Source organism: Rhinopithecus bieti, unplaced genomic scaffold (genome assembly GCF_001698545.2).
Source record: "Rhinopithecus bieti isolate Rb0 unplaced genomic scaffold, ASM169854v2 scaffold_19966, whole genome shotgun sequence".
Taxonomy (NCBI): domain Eukaryota; kingdom Metazoa; phylum Chordata; class Mammalia; order Primates; family Cercopithecidae; genus Rhinopithecus; species Rhinopithecus bieti.
In genome coordinates, this window is record NW_016809923.1 from 1,544,062 (window position 1) to 1,556,298 (window position 12,237).

General features: G+C 33.6%; 1 protein-coding gene across 2 annotated transcripts in view; it reads left to right on the forward strand.

Annotated features, from left to right (window-relative positions):
* KCNH7 (potassium voltage-gated channel subfamily H member 7) overlaps positions 1 to 12,237 on the forward strand; it is a 485,293-nt gene that overhangs the window by 4,409 nt on the left and 468,647 nt on the right. The window lies entirely within an intron of this gene.

Here is a 12,237-nt window from a genome sequence, read left to right on the forward strand (position 1 = left end):
TTTTAAGAAAAATATTAATTTGAATGACCTTTTCAGATAGTGATGACACAGTTGTACTTGTTTGCTTTGAATGTAATAACATTGTGTTTTGGCTGCTAGTTCAGATACTTGAATAGAATCTTCAGTGTGTCTTGGTTTTATATATATGACAACTACAAAATTAGTTAGAGCTTATGAGATACAAATTCTTGGACAGTCTCATCTCTTAGAGATAAGACTACTGCCAGCTTCTCTACATTTACAAAAGCGGGAAGGGGGAAAATCACCAATATATTTGTTGGTTTGTTTCTCAAATTTTCCTTAATTCTTTATTATTGATGTCATTGACTTTTGAGTTTCTTGATTTCTTAACTATATACAGTAAATGCTTCTTTTACTTATTCTTTATTTAGCATTTCACAAGAATATGAAGAGTGATGTAATAAGCCCAATGAACAAATTAACAGAAAGTTTATATATTCTGTTTCCATTTCTTCCATTTGCTCTTACTGAAGGAGTAAAAATACGACCAAGGCATTATTTTGGAAAGCTTGTTCTCTAAAGTGGCCCAGAGGCTTTATAAGCAATTTAAACCCGTGATCTATGCAATGAGTTCACACTGATGCGGTTCATCGTGAACTGCATGATCGTCATTTTGCAACACCATTTCCTACTATGCTTCTGTATGTGATTGTGCTAGGTACAATTAAACTTGCTGTTTATCAGCATATCAATTTTTAAAAACCTAGTTATTTGCAGTAGGAATATTTGACAGCTCTTCCTTTGAGGATTCTATTTTACAGTTTAAGTCATTATTGCATAAATCATCCTTGGCAGCTGTGAAGTATTGCTTGAGGTGATAAAGCTGTAAATCTTTTGACATAAAACTCTAATTATACAAAACTATAATTATGCTATGACTTATATAAGGATGGGCATGTATTTTAATAGCATAATACATTCATTTAAAAGCACTTTTCAGCAACAAAGATTAAAAAATAGCAAAGACTTCAGTTATTGACTAGTTCATAGTTTTAGATGATGCGAATGGAAAGGAAACAGAAAAATAATAGTTTAGTTAGGCCCCACAACTAAGTTTATCCCTCATCTGGTTTGGAGTACGTCACAGAATAGAGCTAGCTAGTTTAAGTGCTAAACCCCTTCAGGCATATTTAGAAATGTGACTTTGACCTTAAATTATCAAGCAACTTTAAGCATTTGAAAAAACAAAGTATATTTCTCCAGGAGAAATAAACGTCTTTACTCAGTAAGAGAGTAGGACTTAAAATATATTATTTTTTGAAGTCGGAGCATTCTTAAATTTTTGCCATTATGCTTTCATGCACACTACAGTAGCAATTTTGCTAACAAATCAGAAATATATAGTGCTACTTTTCTTATCTTCACACTGCTTTTAAAGAACTGAAGAAGGATAAGGGACTGAGAGAAGTCCTTGCCTAATCCAGTCAGATATCAGTACAAAGTTTCAGAGGTAGAGTTTGATTAACTAAACTCAGAAGAGGTCTTGATTTGACAACATTGAATTTACTATGTCTGGAAATTATGTGGAAAGATCTTCTAGAAACAGCTCTGCTTTTGTGAATCAAGGTGAAGATGTATACTGAGTGCCTCCTCTCTCTCACATAACATACCAGGCACTATAAGAACAGTAGGAAGAGATACAAAGGAAGATGCAACCTGATGTCTGCTTGCAGGACATTTGTATTACAGAGTGACTAATGTTCATTTCCATCTTCTAAATCTCAGCTGTTTGTATAAAATTATTTTTGATGGAAAAAGAGTATTTGGACTATGGGGTTGTTAATTGCATAGAGAACCTGCAAAATTTATTATTAATTGCTATTTTCCTTCTATTCCCCAAATTTAAAAGAAACGTGCTTATGTGTATCTTTTTTCACCATTGTCATGTATACATAATAATGTATTAAAGAAGCAATGAAGTTTAGTTAAAATTTTATTAGTACAAACAGAAATTTCACAAAATTTCATAATAGCTTTATATAAGTTATATGGCATATAAAACATTCAGCTCTCTTAATTCTTGGATTGTGTAGAAGACATACAGATGGTAGTTTTTTAGACAAGAACAAAAATATATTTTGTGTGTGTGTAATTCAAGCAATGAGAAAGATTTTCAGAGCGTATCTTGCCTAGAGTTTGCTTGGGTGTTCATTTTAACTTTCTGTTTATACATTTTTATATTCTATTCAGTAGACTACTGCAACAACAGTAATCCTAAAATTCGTTTTCCCTTATGTGCATAAATTTTATATCATCTCACCAACTTCGCATATCATCCAGAATTCAGATTTGATCAGGTGTAATTGTTGATAAAATAGGCATTCTCAAGGAATGCTCTTCCCCACAATTTGAAAACGATTTCAGTATTGTACGAAGTGAAACCAAATGCCCTAAAACTGTGGCTGAGCTCTGTTTATCAGTTACTTTTCACCATTCACCAACATCATACCTCTAAGAAATTCTGGTGCCAACAAGAAGCCATGTTGTCAGCCAGCTTGAGGGAGAACTTCTTAGTTATTTTCACACCCAAGGGGCTTGAGAACAGGTCGGTTTAGGACTGAAGGAACAGGATAAGTTTAACAGGAGAAACTTGTTTCTACTGGCTTCCAAAGGTTTTTGGTTGGTTGGTTGGTTGGTTGGTTGGTTGGTTGTTTTGGTTTTGTTGCTGTTGTTGTTTGGTATAAATAACCTCCGAATCCATTGCTGGCAATCTAGCCTGCCAGGAGAGTCCCTGGTTAGTTGAGCCACAGGGAAGTAACAGTTGGGATATGAAGTTTTCAGGTGTCATCATTCATCTGTGATCTATACTAGAAATTTTGGTGTCATTTTCCATTTTTCTCCATCCCTCAGCTCCCTAAACCCAACTAGTCACCAAATCCTTTCAATCTTTACATCAGAACTATCTTTCAATTCTACCTCCACTTTTCCAACCACTTCGAAGTGGTCTAATGAAAGCTTGCTGTCCTTCTGAAGTATTCAAGTTTCTAGTTTCTCTCCTCCGATTCATCCTCTATATGCTGAGAGAGAGCTATTCCTGAAACACGAATCACCTATGCTGATGGCTTATTAGCACCAAGAATCACTGAAAGTAAATTTTATATATTAAAAAGTGGATACAAACCATCTCATAAAATATATATTCTTATTATTCCCATTTTGTGGAAATAACACTGAGGCCCAGAGAGACTGAATCATTTGCCAAATTGCACATAACTCATGCACAGTGGAGTCTGAGCCCTTAACAACTTTGTCTTACTCCTGCTAGATGTACCTATATCAAACTTGTTTTCAGTCATTAAACCAGGATACTGGCTGGCTTCAGAATTGAATTCACTTGGGACTTCAAGTATGGTGTTGTCTTACTCTTTTCCTTTTGTGATAACAAAATACCTTAGAGTGAGTAACTTACAAACAATAGAGATGTATTTCTCACAGTTTTGCAGGCTGGGAAGCCCAAGATCAAGGCATCAGCAGACTCTGGGACTGGTGAAGGCTGGCTCTTTGCTTTCAAGATGGCAGTTTATTGCTGTGGCCTCAGATGGCAGAATGCAGAGGGCTAAAAGGGGTAGTCAGCTCTCTTAAACCTCTTAAAGGCATTAATCCCATTCAGGAGAGTGGAGCCCATATGACTTAATCACACCCCAAAAGTCTACCTTCTTACTACTCTCATGTTGGGGTTGAAGTTCCAACATAAATTTTTGAAGGAACACATACATCCAAACCATCATAGGTACGTTTAGAAAAATCCAGTTGCATTCCCATCTCTGATAATAACTAGATGAACTCGTTGGAGTTTACCTTCTTCATGCCTCAATTTTCTTTACTGATAACAATTTGGAGAATATCATCTATGTTGTTAGGCTTATTGAGTGCGTCTCATACAATAAAGAACACAGCATTATTTCTGGCATAGTTTCCATAATGTATTCAATAAATATCAATTAGTTGAATATATTGCCACTTTCGTCTCTCCCACAAATCTTATGATCCAGTCATTCTTCATTGCTCAGAGTTTCTTTAAAAAGTAATGTATTTTTCTTCTACTAAGACTCCGTTTAACCTTTAGAAGTTTTTCTTTACCTATAATGAATACTTCAAAGACTTTCTAAATGGATTGCCCTTCCCTCAGCTTCTTACCCTAAAGAAGCCATCATTCTTCTTTCAAAGACAGATCAAAAGACTTCTCTGTGAAGTCCTTCCTGATGTTCCCACTATTTGCACCCTGTCTCCTCATAGCACTTGGTTCTAGACTCCAGGGTAGCTTCTGAAGTGTGCTCCTTGTTATTACATATTGTTGTAGTCAATTTAGTCTATTTTTAGTTTATTCAGAGAAAATACCAAGTCTTATTAATTTCTGTGTCCAGGACATGTGGAAGGGTAACTAGTACGAAGTGAGCGCACTGTTAGTGTTCCCTTAGAGAAGGAAGAGAAGATGAAAAATGGTACCATACAGTTAGAAAAAAAAACAGATTAAGTTAATAAGATCTGGGGGAAAGTGTGTTATAGGAAAAGTGTAATGCTTTGATTTTTTTTCATTCTCTTAAGAATACTTCTAAAATATTAAAACAATTTTACCTTAATTGTATTAATGGCCATATGTTTTGTTTAGTAATCTAAGATATTAAATCATCCTCATAGCCTGAAACTATATGAATATGAATAGCTAGAAAAATATTTAGTGAACAGTTATAATCTATTCACCATAAATTATTAGCCTATTATCTAAGTGTCAATCACTTGCTACCCCACCAATGACTTACTAGTGTCTCCAACAATCTCTAATAGCCCAAACCAGAGTTTTCTTCTGTTCTTTTCTAACTTGATTTCCTTGCTGTGGTTGACACAATTATATAACTAACTGAATATGTTACACACTCTATTGGCATTTTATATCTAGTGCAATTATTTATCTCCCCATGTTTTCTTGAAAATTCTTAATCAGTAATGAAGCTTGATTTCAGCATTATACAATAATGGCAATGTAAAATGTAAAATGATAAAGTTAGGTTATTAATAATTAATTATTATAATTGCCAAATGAATATTTTCTCTCTCTTTACTGTGCTGTCTGCATTTAGCAATAGTACTGAACTACCAAGAAGCAATAGAGTCAGGTAGCTATAAGGCACTAATTATAGTAGTGAGAAAATATGTCTTATTATTGAACAATGAAGAAAGTTAATGGGTTATGAGAAAATAGAATTCCAGGTTCTCATGGCTGTGACTGAATATTCCATAATCTCTGCCTCATCCTCCTTTAATTTACATTAAATATCTAATTAAGAAAAGCAAAGGGCTCTTTCCATGATAGCTTGAATCATGGCTGAAGCGTCTTCTATGACTTTTCCCAAGTTAAAGTAGGCCTGCTTGTGTGCAAACTTGTCCTTTTCATGATTCCCACTGTTTTGTAGAATGTCTCACACTACTTTTTACTCAGAAAATGGGTAAAAACAGCTGTGGCTGGTGCTCAGTGGGCAGGAATTCAAGGGAGGAGTGAGAGAGGACTGTGGGTACATTTCTGCCTTTAGTTGGCTCATTTTGTAAAATGATTTAAAACTAGACTGTGCCGGGCGGGACATGTGAGGTTCCCCGAGCCACACGGCTTTTGCTTACCTGCGCTTTCTTTCCAGATGAGTCAGAATACAGTGTAACAGCAAGTGGATTCTCACCATTGTGGGTTTTCTTGTTTCCTTTTTCTGTTTTTATTTTGTTCCTTCCCTTTTTTTTGAGATCTTTAGGAGTGTTTTTATTTATCACTCTTTCTCAATTTTGATAGGACATTAATTCTTCTGCATTTCTGGAAATATTTGTTTTGAGAAAAATGTAATAACTGCATGAGTTCAAGACAGCTTAAAATGTCTGTTGCCCATCATATAGATTATTGTCTTGTAGCCTCAAAACACTCTTCTTATATTCAGTGAAGTCTCTATCAATGACTTAAGATGATGGGCATGATGACAAAATTAAAATACAAATTAGTGGTGGTTTTATAACAAGTAACAAAGAAAAGTAATAAAATCCATTCGTGCTAAAAAAGATCACATGTTGTAACACAATCTTAAGGCATTTGCATATACTAATTAAGATTATATCAATTGGACAAAATCAATGTTAGAGCTATGCAAGGTTGCATGGTGTGTGAATACTTTTTAATGAAGTTTCTGTTTACCTCTTTTAGCTAAATCCATTAAAATTTCTTCTTGGTTTGCTAAAAAATGTATGTATACCATCTGTTTTATTTAATAATGATATTAATCATTTGATCTTTAGCTGTACCTTTATTCAAGGGGTTTACATGCAACAGATGTGCTCTTCAGATTTTAATTTCTGTGGTTGCATGCTATGTACACCAGCCCTCTACTCAGTATAGATCTTCTTCCAAAGGTCTAACATTGAGTTCCAAGTCAGTGACTGGTTCTTCATACAAATTGCTTTAATTTAACTGTTTTGGGAGCAGATATTATCCCATTTTACAGATAAGTTAAACCGAGGTTCAGAGAAGTTAAGTACTAACCATCACAGAGCAATGTGGAAGTGTGGTTTATGATTTACATTTATCTATGCTTGCAAACTCTACCACATTGCCTCCAAATGATATCTCTTAAACCTCAACCTACTCTATTCTGTATTTCCTAGTTCCAGTTCTTAACCATAGATTCTATCGATTATCCAAGTTTTAAATCTGATTAACTTAATTCACATCAAAGAGTGAATAAAGCAAGGCATTTTGCATTTTAACAGAACTTTATTAATAAAATGAATATCAGGCAGAGTGTTAGATTTTAGTAGAGTGAGGATAGCTAGTATATGCTTATAATCTACATCATTTTAAATGGTATTCCTTTTTGATCTTACAATGTCTCAGTTTTGGACTATATATTGTATGACTGACTTAGATTTTGGGGGCATTTTTGGTTAAGATCCCCTCAGTTACTATATGTCTAGTCTTCATCCACGAAATCAGGAAGAAATTTCCTAAGAGTATTATGATTCAGTAGCAGGGCCATACATGGTGTCCTTTTCCCCTCTCCTTCCCACAAGAAAGTTTTATTTCCTGGCAAGATTACGTGATGTAACAAAATTCACCACTAGTATTTTAAAGGGAACGCATAAATATACTGTGTGGAGAGCGTCTGGTTTATTTAAAACGCCTCCAATTTTCTACATCTTGAGCCAAATGTCAGACCTACTTCCTGTTACACAGCCTACTAACTCGTTTCCCTGAGCTCCTCCTAAAGGCCATCATCCTTAGGACTCCACCCTTTGACCACTGGGTTTCTTCTTCCTGAGATAGCCTTAATGTCCCCTCCCTGCACCCTTCATCAACTCTCCTCCACTTTTAAGCAAATTCTGTATGACTTCAATCTCTGCTCATTTCTAAGTCTCTAAGTCCCTCAGGCAGCCTCCTCCACATTTCTCGCATATTTTCCTTTTCTCTATTGGAAAATGTATGAAATTGTGTTGTATTAATTTGTTTCTATTTCTGTCTTTCCAACTCTATGTTGAATATTTTGAAGGGACTTATTAAGGCAGTTATTAAGAAGTAAAAGAAATGGTGGGAGAGCAAAGAACAGACTTACGAGAACCCAGCAATACACCCATTTACAGATGAATATGTGTGAAAGGTGTCAGAGTCTGGAAAGATATCATTCATTCATTCATTCACCATCTTGTGCTGGTCATTTTGCTGCTATGAGAATGGTGAAAATCAATAACTTACATTGTTTATTAACTGAGAATTTAATTATTAACTTGCTGACATATGGTTTATATATTATAAAGCAGTTTATTCTAATACTTAATAACCTGTAACTCATTATAAAATACATAACAAATAACTCTTCTTAGTTAGCCTAGGGAAAAGGTGAATGGTCAGAAGAGTTCAGATAGATCTCTGATGCCAACACAGTTGACTGATTCTGATGGAACATCCACAAGTTCAATAAAAGGGAGAATATCTCTACATGTTCTCATAATAATACGTGCACGTTTACAAACCATCCCAGCCCTCCCTGGATCTCCTCAGTTAAATACACAAAATACTTATACAACCTTGCAATTATACTGATGTATTTTCTGCTATTTTCTCCACACATTGGACGCAGCTTCATACTTACACTGGTCTCACAACACATTTCATTCTTTTTTCCAAACCTTGGGTCATGGGTTGAGATTGTAAGGCCTGTATGATATCAGAAGACACTTCATCAGTCACATCCTGATACAGGATTTCGCCACTTCAACAAGGACTTGTATCTCTACTCGCTCTCTGTCTCTGTCAAAGTGATTTAACTTCACTGTTGAAAATTAGAAAATACAGAGAGAAAATAGAAAAAAAGCCCCATAATCTTAAGACTAAGAGATATCCACTGTTACAATGATGGCATGTAGTGCAGCTATAATTTTCTACACAAATACACACATGTGAGCATTCATGCATGTTTTAGCAAGACCAGGACAGCACTACATATATCACAGTTTGTGGCTTGTTATCCTCACTGAGAAATTTCTGCTGAACATGATTATGTTTTTTTTAATGATTACATAAAATTTATACACAGACCATAATTGTTTTAATATCCACAGAATATTACCAATAATTATTACTTAATAATAATTGAGCACTTGACTATTTCTAACTTTTACTATTGTACAAATGTACCAAAAGTCTGTTCAATCATCTTGACCACCTGTAATTTTTTTCCTTACTAAATACTCCTAGAAGTATAATTACTACATAACGGTATACCTATCCTAGAACTTTTGATACTTCTTGTCAAACTATAACTCCAAAAGGAATGTATTTAACTGCACATTTTATGTGTCTAATAAAACTTGGCATTCTTTTAATTTTGTTGATCCAGTAGAAAGAGTACCTTATTGTCTGATCACTAATTGTAATCCAGTTCAATTTCTGTTGAAATTTATTGAATTTTGCAATTCAATTTTATTGAAAACACGTGTAGAAAATATTTGAGGCAATTTATTTTCCTATTAAAAAACATGCTAAGTATTTTGAAACCTAGGAGCAATGAGGATATCTTGAATAGCTGAGTATCCTCGCTGGATGCCCCACTTCACACCAGCTTCACTCTTTTAAAACTGTTCTTCACATTCACATTTTCATTTCAGTAATTTGCTGGCGTTTTCCAAGCCTTAGATTCAGAAACTGATACCAAGTCTTCACTATTTAAATAATTTGCTATTTAAAAGTTCAAACATTCCTTGAACTTTTCTCCTTTCTATGTGGAATAAGTTGGATTTTAAGTTATTTTCAGTATTTCTTATATATTTCAATATTTCTTATTTATTATCTAAATATACTATGATAAAATTATAACTAATGAAAGAGCTTTTCTTCAGTGGTCTTATTTGAATATATGTATATATATTATATATTCAGATTAAAATATGCTAAATATATATATATATAGTTTTGCTGAGATGCAAAGTGATGGCCAGGAAAGTTAGCAAAGTCATAATAAATAAACATTCTTCTAGGATATCATGTAACAGAAGTGAAATGCACTTATGAAATGCCACTTATACTGACATGAAATGCTCAAAATTACATATGATATGTGAGGAAAGATATAAGCAACAGAATTATAACACAGTATTAGATAAACTGCTAAATTTATTCCAATATAATAGTGTTGAAACAAATGCAGGGAAGGATTATTCTCTTCCTAAGCTGCCTTACTTAACCAAGACATGCAGAGCTCTGGTAATCTGATCTTTCTAGCTGTGACTCATTGTCAGGTCTTCCCTCCAGGTGTTCTTTATAATGAATGTCACTTAACCAAGGCTCAGTAGGATTTATGGATTCCCAGATTGCTCTTCTCAGAATTTGCCCCCCAATGAAGGACTATACAAAATGCCATTAATGATGCACAACCTCGGCTGTCCTATTAGCTGGCATCTATTCATTCTAAAATTGCAGAAGTTGTTTCTTTGCAGGTCATGTTTCCAGAGTAAGCAGAAGGTGTCCTAGTAAAATGTCATACCCAGCAACATTGTTTATTTTAAATATATTCACTGTGTATAGTGTGAGTTACACAACATTCTGTCTTAATTACTGGCTCCCTCAGTAATTTCAATGATGAATTTTCCTCTGAAGAATACTTCATCTCAAAGAGTTAATACTTTTGTTATTAATCTAAACTTTTGAAAATATGAAGAATCCTGATTACAGCTTTACATCTTTACCAAGTAAGATTTTATAATATCATTCTTGATTTTCTTCAATATTAGAAAAAATAGAAATAAAATATAGAAAAGAAATACTATATTTTCTACGATATAGAAAATAAAACTAAATGTTGGCAGAGCTAATGCTCTGCTACAGAAATGAAAATTAATTTTGAGTGTAAAAGAATAGAGAAAAGTATTTTCATGGGTACTTCTTATATGGCAATTAAAAAATAACTGGTAACATTTAAATTTTCTTTTCCAGAAGATAATTAGAGATTTTAGACTATTNTGCTGGTCATTTTGCTGCTATGAGAATGGTGAAAATCAATAACTTACATTGTTTATTAACTGAGAATTTAATTATTAACTTGCTGACATATGGTTTATATATTATAAAGCAGTTTATTCTAATACTTAATAACCTGTAACTCATTATAAAAATACATAACAAATAACTCTTCTTAGTTAGCCTAGGGAAAAGGTGAATGGTCAGAAGAGTTCAGATAGATCTCTGATGCCAACACAGTTGACTGATTCTGATGGAACATCCACAAGTTCAATAAAAGGGAGAATATCTCTACATGTTCTCATAATAATACGTGCACGTTTACAAACCATCCCAGCCCTCCCTGGATCTCCTCAGTTAAATACACAAAATACTTATACAACCTTGCAATTATACTGATGTATTTTTCTGCTATTTTTCTCCACACATTGGACGCAGCTTCATACTTACACTGGTCTCACAACACATTTCATTCTTTTTTCCAAACCTTGGGTCATGGGTTGAGATTGTAAGGCCTGTATGATATCAGAAGACACTTCATCAGTCACATCCTGATACAGGATTTCGCCACTTCAACAAGGACTTGTATCTCTACTCGCTCTCTGTCTCTGTCAAAGTGATTTAACTTCACTGTTGAAAAATTAGAAAATACAGAGAGAAAATAGAAAAAAAGCCCCATAATCTTAAGACTAAGAGATATCCACTGTTACAATGATGGCATGTAGTGCAGCTATAATTTTTCTACACAAATACACACATGTGAGCATTCATGCATGTTTTTAGCAAGACCAGGACAGCACTACATATATCACAGTTTGTGGCTTGTTATCCTCACTGAGAAATTTCTGCTGAACATGATTATGTTTTTTTTAATGATTACATAAAATTTATACACAGACCATAATTGTTTTAATATCCACAGAATATTACCAATAATTATTACTTAATAATAATTGAGCACTTGACTATTTCTAACTTTTTACTATTGTACAAATGTACCAAAAGTCTGTTCAATCATCTTGACCACCTGTAATTTTTTTCCTTACTAAATACTCCTAGAAGTATAATTACTACATAACGGTATACCTATCCTAGAACTTTTGATACTTCTTGTCAAACTATAACTCCAAAAAGGAATGTATTTAACTGCACATTTTATGTGTCTAATAAAACTTGGCATTCTTTTTAATTTTTGTTGATCCAGTAGAAAGAGTACCTTATTGTCTGATCACTAATTGTAATCCAGTTCAATTTCTGTTGAAATTTATTGAATTTTGCAATTCAATTTTTATTGAAAAACACGTGTAGAAAATATTTGAGGCAATTTATTTTCCTATTAAAAAACATGCTAAGTATTTTGAAACCTAGGAGCAATGAGGATATCTTGAATAGCTGAGTATCCTCGCTGGATGCCCCCACTTCACACCAGCTTCACTCTTTTAAAAACTGTTCTTCACATTCACATTTTCATTTCAGTAATTTGCTGGCGTTTTTCCAAGCCTTAGATTCAGAAACTGATACCAAGTCTTCACTATTTAAATAATTTGCTATTTAAAAGTTCAAACATTCCTTGAACTTTTTCTCCTTTCTATGTGGAATAAGTTGGATTTTAAGTTATTTTCAGTATTTCTTATATATTTCAATATTTCTTATTTATTATCTAAATATACTATGATAAAAATTATAACTAATGAAAGAGCTTTTCTTCAGTGGTCTTATTTGAATATATGTATATA